Source organism: Felis catus, chromosome E1 (assembly GCF_018350175.1).
Source record: "Felis catus isolate Fca126 chromosome E1, F.catus_Fca126_mat1.0, whole genome shotgun sequence".
Taxonomy (NCBI): Eukaryota; Metazoa; Chordata; class Mammalia; order Carnivora; family Felidae; genus Felis; species Felis catus.
Window position 1 is genome coordinate 54647789 of NC_058381.1, and position 16853 is coordinate 54664641.

The 16853-nt window shown below is 52.3% G+C and overlaps 1 long non-coding RNA gene across 12 annotated transcripts; it reads right to left on the bottom strand.

Annotated features, from left to right (window-relative positions):
* Positions 1-2054: 2054 nt before the first annotated feature.
* Positions 2055-7983, bottom strand: LOC102901701. 12 transcript variants are annotated; one of them, XR_006589731.1, is made up of 6 exons: positions 7765-7983; positions 7364-7443; positions 5381-5607; positions 4862-4929; positions 4098-4284; positions 2055-2292 (listed from the first exon to the last, which is right to left on the bottom strand). It is a non-coding gene; the product is annotated as an uncharacterized LOC102901701 (long non-coding RNA). The 12 variants fall into 12 exon arrangements; XR_002738212.2 differs by having other exon boundaries at positions 4862-4924; positions 7765-7982; XR_002738215.2 differs by having other exon boundaries at positions 4098-4220; positions 4862-4924; positions 7765-7981.
* Positions 7984-16853: the final 8870 nt, after the last annotated feature.

Here is a 16853-nt window from a genome sequence, read left to right on the forward strand (position 1 = left end):
TGGGTCTTCTGAGCATCTGGGAGCCGGGGAGGAAGGATTCAATCTATCACCATCAGATCTGCTCAAGGAAGGACCTCATTTTACCCCTCATATTCCTGGCAGCCAGCACAGTGCCCAGCAGGTGGATGTGAAATGAATCAGTGGGTCATCTGTGCAGATGTACTGGGACACCCGTGAAGCCAGGTGTGAGCGGTGAGGCGCCATCTCCACACACTTCTTGTTTCCCTTCAGTTCTTGAATGAACGGCGCTATTGACCTTCTTGTGCTCCAGAGACATCACTGTACAAAATACGACCTCCCAGGAATCCCCCAGCTCGGGCTGGCAGAACTACTACCGTACCTCTGTGTATCTCCAGCCCTGGCAGCCAGGGAAGAAGTGAGTACCTGTGCTGTTTCTCCCCCACTCCTTTCTCTTGCAATCGCCAGTCCTTAAAACATAAGAGCCTTTGGGCCACCCACTTCCAGCCATGAAGTGGGGCCATTGCTCCTCAACCTTGCTTCTAAATAAGACTCTGGGCTGGGTGTGGGTGACACTGCATTCCCTCCTACAGCAGTGGATCCACAGCGAGTTCTCTGACTTCTTTCTCACTAACATGGAGATGAAAACGAATTTAATATCAGGCAGGGCATCCCCTACTACATACATATCAGTGACTGTCACCCGCTCTGGACCTGCAAGACACCTGGGTAACAACTTGTATAAACAGGCAGCCTGAGAGTTGATGCCAAATGAGTGGTCTAGAAGCCCCCCTTCACTTTCATGGCCTCTGTAGGTTTTAGACTGCCTGGCAAAGATAGTATTCTTATTTGCAAGACTGAATTAAATCTTGGAGGACGTGTTAGCCAAAGGCCATGGGGACCTCTTGACTCCTACTAACAGGAGCAGGGGCAACTGCTGGCCATGAGAGCCTTGACCAAGCAGTGCTAAGACCAGCCCCACCCACCGTCTGCCCTCCCTCCCCATCACATGCCTCCCTTTCCTTCCTTCTCTCCCCAGCTGCCTCCTCCTGCCTCCTTAGGCCGGGCTTTGCTGTGCTGGGAGCAAAAGCTTTATTGAATTTTTGCAAGTACTTTGCATGGCGTCTGATTTACAATTCATAACCTGGATTATACTGCAAGTTCTGCCTTCCGGGGTCGGTGTAATTTAGATCTCGGAAATATTTGCCATGCTTTCAATTCCCCTGACATCTGAGGGATTGGAAATGGATTCCACCCTGGAGCTTTACAATTTGGAAGGGGAAGAGGGGGTGAAGCACAAAACGGGGTGGTGGCGTTGGGGGGTGGGCAGCATAGAGTGAAAACTGAGAGGTGAGAAGAAAAAGTTAAACATGAACAGGAGGGAATGGTGACATGAATGAGAAAGAGGGAGCAGGGAAGGTGTGACTATCTCCTGAACACATTGCCTCCCCATGGCACCACTATGACCTGGAACGTAAGGCCCAGATGCCAAGGGCCAGTGGAGAAAAATGCTACCTGGGGGAGCAGCTTGGCATTATGGAATAGTCCAGGCTGAAGCAAAACTGTCCCTCTTCTGGTCTGCCTCTGTCCCTGGCTTGCTGCAAGAGGGGAAAATCTCCCCAACTACTTTACTTTTAATGATTTTGTTGAGATATAATTCACATACCATACAGTTCACCCATTTAAAATGAATAACTCGGGGTTCCTGGGTGGCTCAGTTAAGTGTCGGCCTTCAGCTCAGGTCATGATCTCGCAGTCTTTGGGTTCAAGCCCCGCATCGGGCTCTGTGCTGACAACTCAGAGCCTGGAGCCTGCTTCGGATTCTGTGTCTCCCTCTCTCTCTGCCCCTCCCCAGCTTGCACTCTGTCTCTCTCTCCCTCTCAAAAATAAATAAACATTTAAAGAAAATTTTTTAATAAATAAATAAAAATAAAGTGAACAACTCAATGGTTTTTAGTTTATACACAGGGTTGTATACTATACCCCAGTCAATTCTAGAATATTTTCATTGTCCTGAAAAGAAACCCTGTACCCCTTAGCCAGTACCCTCTGAATTCGTTTTCTAGAGCTGCGGTAACAGATTACCACACCCTTAGTGGATTAAAATGACAGGAATTTATTCTTTCCCAGTTGTGGAGTCCAGAGTCTAAAACCAAGGAGATGCAAGGGCCGTGTTCTGTACAAAAGCTTTACATGGGGATCTTCCCTTGACACTTTCACCTTCTGGAGGTTCCAGGTGTTCCTTGGCTGGTGGCCACGTCACTTCAGTCTCTGCCCCCATCTCCGTGTGATCTCCTCCAGATGTCTGGGTTTGGGATCTCCCTCTGCCTTTCTCTTATAAGGACACATGTCACTGAATTTACATCTTGCCCAAAATCTAGGATGATCTCGAGATCCTTAATTACATCTGCAAAGACCCCTTCTTCCTAATAAGGTCGTATTCACAGGCTCTGGGTTTAGAATACGGACATATCTTTTTAGGGCCACCATTCAACCCACTGTACCCCCCTGGTGCCCCCAGCTCCCCCAGCCCCTGGCAACCACTAATATACTTTCTGTCTCTACACATTTGCCTATTCTGAACATTTCATGTAAATGGAATCATACAATATGTGGTCTTTTGTGAGTGGCTTCTTTCACTTGGTATGTTTTCAAAGTTCATTCATGTTCTAGTACCTATCAGTACTTCATCTCTTTTCATATCCATTGTATGGATATACCACATCTTTCTATCCATTCATCCAGTGACGGACATATGGGCTGTTTACACTTTTTGATTATTCTGAATAATGTTGCTATGAAAGTTCATGTCTTCTTTTATTATCAGCAAAGCAGAATCTCACATCTGCCTCCCCCAAATCCCATGGCCATGGTGTCTGTGATAGGCAATTTCTAAAATGGCTCCCAATGAGTCCCATCTCCTACTATTCATGCCCTGTGTAAAATCCTCACCTTAAATGAGAGTTGCACTCAGTGGCCTGTGTCTAAAGAATGGTATACGACAGAGATGGCACTTCAAAGCTTCGGTGGTAAAATACTGTGACTTCCACCTTGCTCTCATTCTCTTCTTGTTTGCTCACTTTTTCATTATAATAAGGGAAACTGTCAGATCATGAGTTGTCCTATGGAGAGGTCCACAAGGCAAAGAACTGAGGGAGGCCTCTGGCTAAGATACAGTAAAGGCCTGAGACCTGCTGACTATCATGAGTGAGCCTGAAAATGACTCTTTCCCCAGCCAAGACTTCAGATGAGACCACAGCCCCAGATAACAGTTTTGATTGCAGCCTTGCGAGAGCTCCTGAGCCTAGGGCCCAGTTGAGCTACACCAGTATTCCTGACCCATGAGCTGTGAGATAATAATATATGTATATGTTATTTCTAGTCACTAAGTTTTATTGTAATGTGTTATATAGCAAGAGACAATACAATACAAGACAATACAAGTGAGGATAGAAGAAAAGGTAAGTTTGGGAGACTCTGGGCTTCTGGAACGATGGTGAGCCAGGGATGAAGTTATTGGGAATGAGCTCTTGAACCAGAAGAGCTGGTGTTTGGAGGGTTGTGGCTGTGGATATCCCAGCCCCAAATCCCATAAAATGATTTGACTTTCTTCTTTTGGGTGGAGAAGTGTTGAGCTAATCAGAGTGGAAAACTCAGGTATAAAATACCCTCTTCTGCCTCTGAGTCTCTGTAGTACTGAAGGTATGGAAATGGAGAAGGGGCAGTGAGTAGCTCCAGACTGGCTCAGAAGCACCACACAGAGTTGGTTCAAGAAACCAAAGATCTGGGCTCCTAGGACACTGCTGTCTCTAATGCAGTAGATTTCCCAAAGGGCACAGAGAGGGTATTGTCTAACCCTCTAAGAGGGTGAATACCAGAGGACAAGAAAACATCAAGGTCTAATGAAGAGATCAAACTGTGGAAGATTATATTCCAGAAATGGCTGCAATAATATCTCCTCCTACATAGTCTTCCTGCAATGTGATTTGGTCTCTCCCCCATCAAGATGAAGGGTCCCTTTCCCTTGAACCTAAGCAGACCTAAGTGTCTCCCTCAATCCGTAGAGTATGGCAAGAATGATGCTTTGTGACTTCCAAGGCTACGTCAAAAAAAAGGCAACAGAGCTTCCATGTGGTTACCTGTTTCTTGGGATGCTTGCTCTTGGAACCCAGCCGCAATGTTGTGAGGAAACCCAGGCCACATGGAGAGGTCACGTACAGGTGTCCCAACAGACAGCTCCAGCTAAGGTCTCAGCCAATAGTCTGCATCAATCACCAGACATGAGAGAGTGAGGAGGTCTTTAAGATGATTCCAACCACCTTCTGACTGAAACCACATGAAAGAACCCAAGTGAGAACTGACTGGCTAACCCCAAAACCATGAGAGATAGGAAGAATAAATGATAATTGTTTTATATCACTAAGTTTGGGGTTATTTGTCACACACCTATAGATAATCTGAACCAAAAAAAGATGCTTTAATCATGAAGATGATACCTAGACAGTAAAGATAGACAATGGACAGATGGATGACAGGTGTCCAATGAGAATTTACTATGTACCAGATACTAGACCAAGTGGTTTACTGACATCAGATTCTCATAATAATCTTATGAGGTTGATATTCTTATCCTTAACCACTTACCTGGGGTTACACAGCTAGGATGGAGCAGGTCTCCCAGACTCCAAGCCCATGCCCAGTGCAGGGTGGGGAGCACAGGTGAGGAAGGGAGGGTGAGGGAGTTAAGGATGAAAAGTGACAGAAGTTCCAGGCCTTATGAACTCAAGAAGAATTTAACCACTCACTGAACCAGTCTGACCTCTTTTCTGAATGCCTCACTTTAAGATTTTTGTCTGGAGCACACCTTGTCCCTTACTCTTCTCCTGGAGACTGGAGAACCTACCTCTTGACCGAAAAATGAAGAACCTCAGAGAGAAGGCTGCCAAGGACTCTGTTGTGCCATCTTCTGTTCTGGAAAAAAGGTGGCCAAAATAAGAAAAGCAGTTTTCTGTTGTTGTGACCATGATGATGGTGGTGATGGTCATGGTGGAAGTTAAAATTCGTGGACTTTCTTTGTAGAAAAGGGAGGCCTTTGGCCAGAATCATGCCAAGCCCTCTTTTCTAAAGCAAATCCAACAAAATGATATGGGTGTGACATGTGACATCTTTAGAACATAGGTGGTTATAGAAGTCCCTCCCAAACCCATCCAAGCAGCCAAGAATCCTAGAGCCACTGACACTCGCCACTCCTACGTGGCTATTCTAAACTTGGTCCATTGTGGCTCAGGGGTCATTTATGATCCTAACTGAATAGCCCAATGCAGAAAGAGAGTCCTTGTAAGTTTAACACAGCGTCCCCAAGGCTCAGCATAGTGCCTGGCTTATGTTAGGCCCTTGATACACATTCATGAGTAAAACAAACCTTCAGCAAACCACAGTCCTACTGGGGACCAGGGATATCCATGACTGGATTCCCAAGACCTCACCAGAGCTCTCAGAAGGGGTGGTTGAGGATGGGAGTTGGGCACATGGGCCTCCCCCGGGACAGAGATGGCCTCAAGGTCCTTGGAACCACAGAAGAAACTGTGTCACAATCACATTATTCGAAGACAGATGGAGGTTGATGGCCGACTAGGCCTTTTGTGTGACCTGGAAGAAGATGTGTTTCGGGAGAATATACCACCGTAAGAAGAAATAGCTAATGTTTCTGGCAGCTTGCGATGTGCCATTTTAAAACTTCACATGAATTTACTTATTTGATCCTCAAAATGACCCCGTGACATATGTGACATCATTACCATCATCAACATCATCATTTTATGGAATAAAACTGAAGCTGCATGGAAAGGATCACAAGTTGTCTGAAGTTCCATGGCTATTTACTGGGTGGTAGAACCGGGACAAAACCCCAGACGGTCTAGTCCTAACCATGCTCCCTGAGTGCTCCCTGTGGGCTCCCCTGCCCTGCATTTAACACCTTCCAAGAGTTGTGGCCTCACCACCACCGCCAGCCCCATGTGGTGGGTGGACAGTCAGGGTCCTGGCACTCCCTAAAATACTGATGGAAAAGAGTCCAATGAAGGGACCATTGCAGAGGTGAAGCAAGGCTGAGGGGCCCAGGGAATAGGGTGAGTGGACACCAGGGCCCAGAAGGGAGGGAAGCCATTGCACGCCCAGCACTGAGGACAAAAGGAGAACTTGGGAATGGAGGTGACCATGGAGAAAGTGACAATGGTAGTTAAAGCCAAGCCACACCCTGGCAGGGAAAGAGCTGGGGAGCCCAAGTCCTACCTGCTCTGGCCACCTTTGGAGCCCCCGGTAGTGCCACAAGCCAGCAAGCCAGAGGCCGCCTCCCGGGCCAGGCAGAGAAGAGGTGGGGGGAGGGGGAGGGAAAGTGGGGAGCGGTCTGGAGGGCAAACAGAAGGCTTCCAGCACAGGAGAGCTTAAGTTGAGGCCACAGGAGTCTCAGCCACTCACCCAAGGTCACCAGCCCGAAGGCGGCAGGTGGCGGAGCCACGTTGACTCGACTCCAGAATTCTTTCCACGGCTGCCTGTGTGGCCTGGGTCACAGCAAGGAAGGTTTCGGTGTGTGCACATTGGTGTAAACGATCATCAACAAGGCTGCCAGCAGCCTCTGCAGTGTTTTTGTAATGGGATTTTAATTCGCTCCCCCCATCGCCCCGCTGAGCTGAAAAGCACTCCTGTTTGTCTACTTCTTGTTAGGCTGTTGCCTAAAACAGGAAACAGGAGGCAGCAGCCCCTCTGGTCTGCTTACCTCGGGGAGGCCATTCACACTCTCCAGGCCAAACCCCTTCCTCGGGTTCCGCGGCCGCTCTGCAAACACCACCAGCCTCCCTGCAGCCGGGGAGGAGAGGTTGTGCGCAGGGCACCATGGGAACAGGGAAGGGAAGGGAATGGGCTGCCACCTCCAGATGCTCCCCACAGTCCCCAGAGGTGGCCGTCTCCCCAGAGCAGGGCTTTGGAGTCCACTAGAACCTGATTCCCAGCCCTCATCCCGGTCGTTCCTGTATCCGGAGGAGCCACGACCGTCCACCGATTGTCAGGCCAAAAGCCCGAATGTTCCTGGGTCCTGTGTCCATCACCCCCACCCCCGGTCTTGAGCAAGTCCTATAGATGCCAACTCATCCTCCCCCAAAGAACCAGTCCCTCTCAGGGCACACCAGGGTGGAGTTCTCTTCCTCTGACTATTCCCTTTATACGATGGGTGGGCTGCAAATTTGCGCTTAAATTGCATTTTTGTAAATCGAATCCCAGCATGCCACTGGCTTACTGAAGCTCTTTCTGAGATTCCCTCCCCAGCGAATCCTAAACATTTTAACCCCAGCTCTACCATTGGAAAATAGTCTAGGCTTTTCCAAAAGGCATTTTGTACCGATCTACTCACATCTACGATGTGGGTTGTTCCGTGGGGCTTCTTTGACCGACTGTTGTATGTGCTGAGCGTCTGGGTGGCTTCCCTTGGTGCTGGTAATGAGCATCGTGCTGGCTTCTCTTTGTTCCTCTCCTCCCACCTCCCCCCCACCACCACCACTGCCATTCCATGAAAGCCATTCTTTCTCCTTCCCTCCAACCTCTACAGGCTGATTGACCAGGCGCTTTTGTCCCTCCCTTCTAGTTGGGTTTGGCCAATTGAAAACACTGGCTCAAAGCTGAGGGCAAGAGAGAGAAAGGTTGGGGTATTTATTCCGCTCACTCCCTCCCTGCCTGCTGCTGTCCTGGAGCACCCCTCCTCTTTCCATGGCTCTACCCTCTGCAGGCTCCACCAGAAACACTCCTTTCCCTCACCTCCAGGTGGTAAGGCCTCCCCACTGGTGTGGGGATCCCTGGATCCTACATCATCCTGTGCTGGCTCCCTCAGCTCTGCTCACAAGTCTGTATGTATATGAATGGTCTCTTCATTAGACTGCCTTCTCTGGAACCCCTAGCTGGTGCCATCTGCTTCCCGCTGAGACCCTGCCTGGTACAATGACAGTCACAATGGTGATGTTGCTAGGCTCCAAAAGTCAAAACCAGACTCCCACCTCTCCCCCAGGGCCCCTGGTAACTCATTTTTAGCCCAGGGGTAGGTTTGGAGGAAAACCAGATGCCTCCAAGGTGAAGTTGGCACCAGAGTGAGTTGCCAGTGTCGACACCAGTGACAATCTTGGTCATTGGAGGAGAGGGGCTGTCTTGTGCATGTAGAATGCTTGGCACCATCTGTGGCCTCCACCCACCAGTTGCTCGTAGCATCTTCTTCCATGATGATAATCAAAAATATCTCCAGACTTTGCCAAATTTCCCCTGGGGGGCAAAGATATCCCAGTTGAGAACCATGGCCCTCCAGAAGGATGGGGCACAAGCTGAGGGCAAACAGGGCTGGTTTGCTTCTTAGAAGAAGGGGAAGGAGGGAGCAGGCAGCTCAGGAGGCCCTGAAGGTTCTTCCTGGGAACACAAGAAAGGGGTCCTCAGCAACCTCCCACGGTGGCTCCAGAAAACCGGCCGAAGCCCAGGCTTTGCAAACCCCACTCCTCACATGCAGCCCAATGCCCCGCTTGGCGCTGGTGCCCGAGCAGAAGGACCCACACTGACTAGCACCTCTCATGCCCCCTCCCGGCTCTCCCCCATGCTCCCCTCTTCTCTCCTCTTACCCGCCTTGAAATGATTTTGGGAGGCAGCTGGCGACAGGGGAGTACAGCTGCCGCTAAGTTATCCAAACGATTTATCTTAAGATTCATGCAGAATTCATTGTGTAGGGACCAGGGTGGGTTGCGTTTTAATATTCATGCAGATTTGGAAGAAATGTTAATCATGGGTTTGGGTAATTTGCACTTCTGCTTAATTCTCCCGCCAGGCGTTGGCCAGCCCCCTAGCCCTCTCCTCCCCTCCAGTCCCCTGGGCTCCCTCCAGCCCACCGGCAGCTGGGGCTGGGCCGGGAGGTGGGGTGGGGGCTGGCCACTGTCTCCCCGGTTGAGCCGGCCCCACGGCACCTCGGAGAGGCTGGGGGAGACTGGGTGGGCCGCACCAGGCTTGAAGATCTGGAGGAGACATTGGGCCATCTTGACGGGAAATAGATAACCCACCAGAGCGGCCAGATATGTGCAAATTAGCATTGATTATTCTCAAATTAACAGCTTGGGCATTTCAAACCCAAAACAAGGCCTCGGCTCTGCTCTGATCTCCTCCCTCTCTCCCCCTCCCTGCTCCCCTTGGCTTCCCCTGCCCCCAGTGTCAGCCCTCTATGCCCAGCACAGGTGAGAGGCTGCCTCCTGGGGAAGGGGTCCCTGGGGTCTCCCCCACCAGATCTCATGATCGTATGCTCTCCCCTCACATTCCTCCACCGCTGGAGAAGAGATCTTTCCGGCACGTGTTCGTGGCTCTGACCACTCCCTCCTAGTCTGAGCCCTGCATATACAGGGAAAGTGGGCTTTAGGACTTAAGGCCAAGCACATCTCCCACACCCTCCCAGATGAGGTGGAGACGGCTTTAGAGGATCACAGGGGTGATATCCGGGAGTGAGTGGGTCTAAGGAGCCCCAGGAGAACACCTAGAAAAGTCCTGGATCCCACCCCCCCTACCCCGGCAGAGGGTCCAGGGTTCATCAGGGGCTGCTGTCTGGAGTCCTCCTCTCCCTCTTGCAGACGGGAAAAGTAAAGTCCAGAGAGGAACAGCAACTAACCCAAGTTCACACAGCGTGTTGTTGACAGGAGAATTCGAGTCCAGGTTTGTCTGAGGCCCAACCAGATGGTGGCGGCATCGGGTCCAAGAAGAAGCAGACGCCACTCGGAGGATCTGAAGGGGGAGCCACATCCACAGGGACTTGGTCACATGGTGAAGGACGAACTGAGAAACCAGACAGGGGATGGTGAGGCGGGTCAGGACTAGCCCAGCACGAAGCTGCTGCCATCCCGGGCAGGAGCCACAGGAGCAGCGGGGCCCCTCATGCTGGCCAGTGGGCCTGTCTCACAGGAGCGGGACTGCAGAGGAGAATAGGAAACACCACGCACCTCCCCCTTCCTGCCCTCCTCTCTCCCTGCCAGGGCCTCACCCGCTGCCTTCATCTGTCCAGGCTGCTCTCACGAAAATTCCAGAGACGGGGGCTTAGACCACAGACATCTAGTCCTCACAGTCCTGGAGGCTGGAGGCCAAGGTCAAGGTGCTGGCAGGTTCAGTGTCTGGTGGAGGCCCACGTCCTGGTTCACAGACGGCTGTCTCCTCTCCGTGCTCACGTGGTGGGACGAACGAGGCTTTCTCTAGGGTCTCGTTGTAAGGACACGAAACCCATTCGGGAAGGTTCCACCCTCGTGGCCTGATCACCTCCCAAAGGCCCCACCTTCTAACACCACCACACAGCTGCCTCTGTCTGGGCCCAGAGTAATAATCAGGGAGCCGCAGGCGGCCGAGGACAGGGGCCCAGAGACACATGGCAGTGGTCCCCAAGACCTCCCTCTTGCCCTACCTCTCCCTCGTCTGTTAAGACTGAGAGTCCCAAACCCCCGACGCCCACCACCCTCACAACACACACACATACACACTCACACACACACACACACACACACACACACACACACACACACACATTCACGCACCGGGGTATCCTGGAATCAAGGTGCCCGAGTGCCAAGGTGCCCCCAGAATGCCCACTAAGGCACAGAGTGAATGAGATGCCCATTGAGGGAGCATCTCAGAACCACCCCAGTCTCCCCCTTGTCTCACGGAGGAAGCCTCAGAGCACCAAGCACATACCTTCCTTCCAGACGGAGTCCCTTGAAAGCAAGGTGTGAGGCAGGGATGCCTTCACCTGCCCCAGGTAAGGAGTGTAAGGCGTGACACTCCCGAAGTCATCTGGAATAGATGTCCCAAGCAACCCTTCCACACAATGCCTGGAACATGGTGGGCATTCAGGGAAACATTTTTGTCTGCCTAACATGCTGCTTCATCACGGGGCTCCTTAGGGGAACTTATCATGCACTACATGCGATTCTGGGGGGCTTCAAACACGGTAGCCTGGGTGATCCCTCCACCTGGTGGCAGATGTGATCACATGACATCACACATGTGATCATGCGGTGGAACTGTCATAACATTGCATTCTCCTGGTTGGAGTGATGGGTTCAGAGATGGTCATGTGATTCCAGACAGCCAATCAGAGTCTTGCTTGACACAAGTCTATTGATTCTGTTAGAGTGGATCCAGTCAAGCATCTCCCTCACCACACAAAACCCTCTCCCTGGGGCCGGAGGAGAAAGCCCAGGAGGGCCGGCCTTGGAGACAGCATGCTTCTGGGTTGAGGAAGGGCTCACAAAGTGGGGTGATGTCTTTTGAGGGTGGCTCTCACACTGGTCATTCAGGACAGCTTCCTGCAAAGCAGACCTCACTGTCCCCATACCATCCCCCGGAGGCCAGGACACAGCCTGGACACTCAGTTCCAGCCCCCTACTGTCCACACACCATAGTCACTCTCCTTGAGAATCTGCAAGCAGGGAAGGGCCAGGCATGCACCCCTGGGTGCTGGATTATCACGTGTTGGGAAGAGAAGCCTAGCCACCAATGTCAGCAGGTCTAAGCTAGAGGGCATCTCTGGAATGTTCTCCAAGTAGCCCAGGTTACAGACATGGAAACCAAGGCCCAGCAGGAGAATTGAGTCAAGCAAACCTCCCAAGAGAATCAGCAATGGAGCCCAGCTGGTCTGGCTCCTAAGCCATTATCTCTTGTCTGCATTCCCCCTCCTCCCTGGGCCATCTTGGATGGTGCTCTAGGATTCTTGGCATGGTCTGGCTCACTGGTGGGTGCAGAGCAAGGGAGTGGGTGTCAGGGGCCAGTGGCTTCTCCACCCACCCCACTGCCACCCTTCTGCCCAGGGATGGGAGGTTCTGGGCCCACGGTAATCTATCCCCTGAGCTTCTGAAGGCCGTGAAACTGCTAAATCACCATCTCCGAGAGCGCAGACTCACGGAGATTTGGGTTGAGCGGGGAGGAAGGGAGCGGAGGGGCTAAGGCAGGTTCAAGGGGGATTGGCCGGGGAGACAGACAGCGCCGTGTGTCAAAGCTGGCTTCGGGCTCAGACATAAACCCCTTCCTCTCCTCGGAGGGAAGATATACAAGCCGCCTTCAACCAAGGCTTTAAGTGGAACGTGTCCAGGCTTTTCAATGTTCTCTTCCCAGATGGCCACTCGATTCCATCTTGTCTGAGCTGGCAGCAAAGGGGCGTCTCTAAGCTTGCCTGGAAATGAGGAGTCTGGCCCTCTCAACCGCTCTGAGAGAGACCGTGCCATTCGGCGGACAGAAGGGAGAGGCTAGCTTGGGCTCTGGGGTCAGACCTGCCTGAAATTGTGCATCTGCCAGTGCTGGCTGGACGAGCCTCAGTAAATCACTGATGTCTCTGAGCTCCAATGTCTTCACCTGTAAAATGGCAAAATAACATTACCTTCCGCATTAGTTTTCTGTTGCTGCGTCAGACTCTTGATCGATCTCAGCTCCGATCTTGATCTCGTGGCCGTGAGTTCAAGCCCTGCGTTGGGCTCCGCACTGAGCGTGAAGTGAAGCCTACTTTAAAGAAACATGTAATGGCTTAACACAGCACAGATTTATTGACTCACAGTTCCGTGGGTTACAAGTCTAACATGGATCTCACTGGGCTAAAATCAAGATGTCAGCAGGGTTGTGTTCCTCCCAGAGGCTCTAAGGAAAGAATGCTTTTTCTTGCTTTCTCCAGGCTCTAGAAGCCACACTCATCCCCTGGCTCTTGGTCCCTTTCCTCCATCTTTACAGCCAGTGACACAGAATAGCTCTGACCATTCCTCTGCTATCACATGTCCTTCTCCAACTCCCCACCTCTTCCACTTTTAAGGACCCTTGTGATGACGCTGCCCCCCCCCCCCCATGTTCTCATCTCAAGATCCTTAGCTTAATCACATCTGCAAAGATCCTTAAGGCACGTAGGGTGACATCTTCACAGGTTCCAGGGACTGGGGTGTGGACATCCTTGGCGGATGGCCTCGTCTTATGATATCTTAACAGCGCAGCTCTGCCTGCCCGGTGACATGCTGGGCTCATCCCCAAGGTGGCGGCACCCAGGCACGTATGACAAGCCGCCCGCCTGCTCTCTCTCTCTCTCTCTCTCTCTCTGTCTCTGTGCAATGCCTGCCTCTGGCGCAACACCCCAGATGCTGCTGTGCCTTTTACTTCTGCCCAGACAGTTGCATCTTCTGGCCGTGATACAGATGTTTGCACAGCTGTTCGCACGCCATCATACATGCATGCACATACGTGATCTGCTGCTCAGGTTCAGTGATGTACATGCATGCATACAGGTGCACCCACCCGCACATGTGCCCCCCGTTCAGGCACAGCCACACTTCACCAGACCCCAGCTCCTCTACCCGTGAGCAGCTCTTCCTGTCCCAGAGCAGCCCCAGCTGCCTCCACGCCCCAGGGTGACAGTCAAGTGGTCACGGGAGTTCCCCCTCCCCCCCCAGCCTCCTCTCAACAGCCACCCCCTCCAGTCCTGTCCTGGGAGTCACCACCTCCCCCCTCCGGCTCCCAGCGCGTTGGCTCCCATTGATTGGACTTGCAGCTCAGCAGCCGGAGATGTGCCCCAGCTGGAGGAAAACACTTGTAATTTATGGAGTGTCTGATTTTTAATCAGTTTTTTGTTCCTGTGCTGTAATTGTCCTAATTAGATATACATATTTTGATGAAGGTTTTTCCAAAATAAAAATTGTAATCGAATCTTGCTTGACATTCTTTACACCCACTCGCTCTGATCCAAACTTCCACTGCAGTGGAATCTAGAAATTATGCACATGGTTTAGGTATTTGCGCACTCCTCCTCTGGGCCACCGCAGGCTGGGAGGCAGGCTCTCTGGGCAGGGCAGTTTCCTTTCCCCGGGCATCCAAGGCCTCCCTTGGACTGGCAGTGGGGGAGGGGAGGAGGGGTGGCCAGGAGCCTCAGGCACCCGTATGCCCCCTCTCTGCCCCTACTTCTGCTCCCTGGGACACTTCGTCCCCCATAGAGTGAGGCCACCCCACAAGCCTCAAGGACAAAGGCAGACTTCCCCAACCCCCATTCTTACAGATCATCTCCGTTCCTGCCACTGACCATGTGTCTAGCGTGTGCCAGGCACTGTGCTTTATGTACGTTACCCCTGATCCGCATGACCACCCTCTGAGGGGATTGTACAGGGAAAGAAATCAAGCCTTGGAGAAGCTGGGGCACCTGGGTGGCTCAGCGGGTTAAGCATCCGACTTCATCTCAAGTCATGATCTCGTGGTCTGTGGGTTGGAGCCCTAGATCGGGCTCTGAGCTGACAGCCCGGAGCCTGCTTCAGATTCTGTCTCTCTCTCTCTCTTTCTCTCTCTCTCTTTCTCTCTACCCCTCCCCTGCTCACGCTCTGACTCTCTCTTTCTCAAATATGAGTAAACATTTTTTAAAATCCGCTGTCTCAAGGTCACACGGCAATAATGCAAGCGTTGCTGTCCCGCATTGTCAATGTTAGCCACATCGTTGAGAGGCCACGGCCGCCTTCCTGGGAGCTGTCTTGGGGGAGCTCAGCCCTCTGGGCGGGGGACCCACACAGCCCATCTCACTTGCGCAGCAACCACACCAGCCCTTGAGGGGGTCGTGGCGCAAATGGCCTCCTGCCGGGTCTGCAGTGCAGACCGCATGCACTCTCTCTGGAGCCCATCTCCAGGGGTCTCTCTGGGACCCGGAGCCCAGGACAGCTGGGTTGCCAGGATGTCGGCTCTAAGACTGGCTGGGAGGCCCTGGGCAAGGGCTGGCTCCAAGAGTGCTACACCCCGGAGAGGTCTGCACAGCACAACGACCGGGTCGGAAGAATCAAGCTAAAAACAGTCTGTGCTGGTTCTTCAGCTGTTGCCACTTAGCTCCAAACCCCAGAGTCACTCTAGGTTGTGAAACGCGGGGCTGGGACTCCAAGAACCATTTCTGCTTGGCCCACTGCGCCCAGTTAGCTCCTGCCGGCAGGGGGCGCTCGAGAGACTCCCCTTCCCCTCCCTCCCTTCCCCTCCCCCCCTTCCCCTCCCCCCACTTTCCCCTCCCCCCCACTTTCCCCTCCCCGCCCTCCCGCCCAGGCCGGGAGGAGGGAACCGGCTCTAAGCTCTATTTTTTTCCTCTTTGCTCCGGGCTCCTCTCAAGGTCACCCTGGCAGGGGAGGTGACCCCATTCAGTGGTGGGTTCCAGTCCCTCCTCTGCACTACGGAAGCCAGCCTCTGCTTCTTGTGCCCTCTCTAGGCAGGCTCCTAAATTGTAACGTTTATTTATTTTTGAGTGAGTGGGGGAGGGGCAGAGAGAGAGAGGAAACACGGAATCTGGAGCAGGCTCCAGGCTCCCAGCTGTCAGCACAGAGCCCGAGTCCGGGCTAGAACCCTGGAACCTTAACATCATGACCTGAGTCGAAGTCGGACTCAACCCACTGAGCCACCCAGGCACCCCCCACCAAGTTCCTAAATTCTAACTCTTGCCTTGTTCTCCCAGCACTAGGGGTGACGGCTGCTCCCTGTAGCTGCCGTCCCTTGGTGTCAAAGAACTGTTGCATTCTTCAACACGCACTTAACCAGGTCCTTCGAGTAAATTCTCTCTGCTAAAATGATGGGTGTGGTTTCCGATTTTTGACACCACAGCCTACATGGTGTCCAACCTTAAACTGGGAAAGGTGCCCTGAGAGGTGTGGCAGCCACACCCACGTTGGGGAGTGGTAGCCTGGGGACGCACGGAGCCGAGTAAGAAAGCCCAGCACAGAGCTGTGCGCCGCCCCCCCCCCCCATCTGCTCACTCACAGCACCCTGCCTTTGTGCCCGGCTGGAGGAAAGGAGGAGCAAATGGATGAGTGGGCAGAGTAACCAATGTAGGAAAGGAGAGTGGTCGGCCATGGGACAGTCCATTCCAGACCCAGCCATAGCCCCCCAGCTCTTATGGAGCCTAGTACTGTAATCCGAGTAATTAATGTTAGCAGTTGGCCCCCAAATCTTAGTGCCTTAACACAATAAAGGCTTATTTTACGCTAACACGAAGTTGAATGTGGACATCGTTGGTCAACTAGCACTCTTGAGAGAGTCTCCTACAGGCGGTGACTTGGGGACCTAGGTTCCTTCCATCTTGAGTCTCCGCTGTCCCTAGGACATCCTGGAGGTCTCCGTTGGAGTCTCTGCATCCAGCTGGCAGAAGAAACAAGAAAGCAAGCGTGGCAATCTTACATGCAATGTTTAACCGGCCACCGCGGCCCGGAAGCAACAGGCGAGCACTTCCACTCATACTCGGTTGGTGAGAACCAGCCATGCAAGATGTATGCAGATGCAAGGGGTGCTGGGAAAGGCAGTGCCTGGCCGGACAGCTGATTCCTAGCAAGGGTTCTACACCAAGGCGGTGTGCATTTTTCTAGGTCAGCTAGCCATTTCTGCAGCCACCCTGAGGCTCCGTGTTGAGTTCATGCTACGATATCGGAAATATGCTAGATACAGACTCCACATGGGAGGGACACAAACTAGAGAAACTAGGCAGACGCAAAGAGACGAAATGTGGTACGTGCCACCTATTTAATAGGGAAGCCACAAACAACCTCCAAATACCGGACAAGAGAAGAAACAGAGAAGCTGCATGTCCGTGTCCCAGCCTTCAGTCTAGTTGAGGAAGGTTCAGGCCAGCGAAACAAGGAGACACCAGTCCAAGACTGAGGGGACCCACCAGTGTCTGCAGGGCCAATCAAGGTTCGTGAATGGCTGGACTAATGTTTGTAACCAAAAATATCAGTGCAGTTTGTAAGCCCTAATATTTCTTCCTATTTTCATTTCAGTAGGTGCTCATAACAAGGTCCTTAAAAGATCCTGTTATTTCTAGAATTTTGGATGGTGCCTCCCTTCTTTTCCTAAGAAAACCCTAG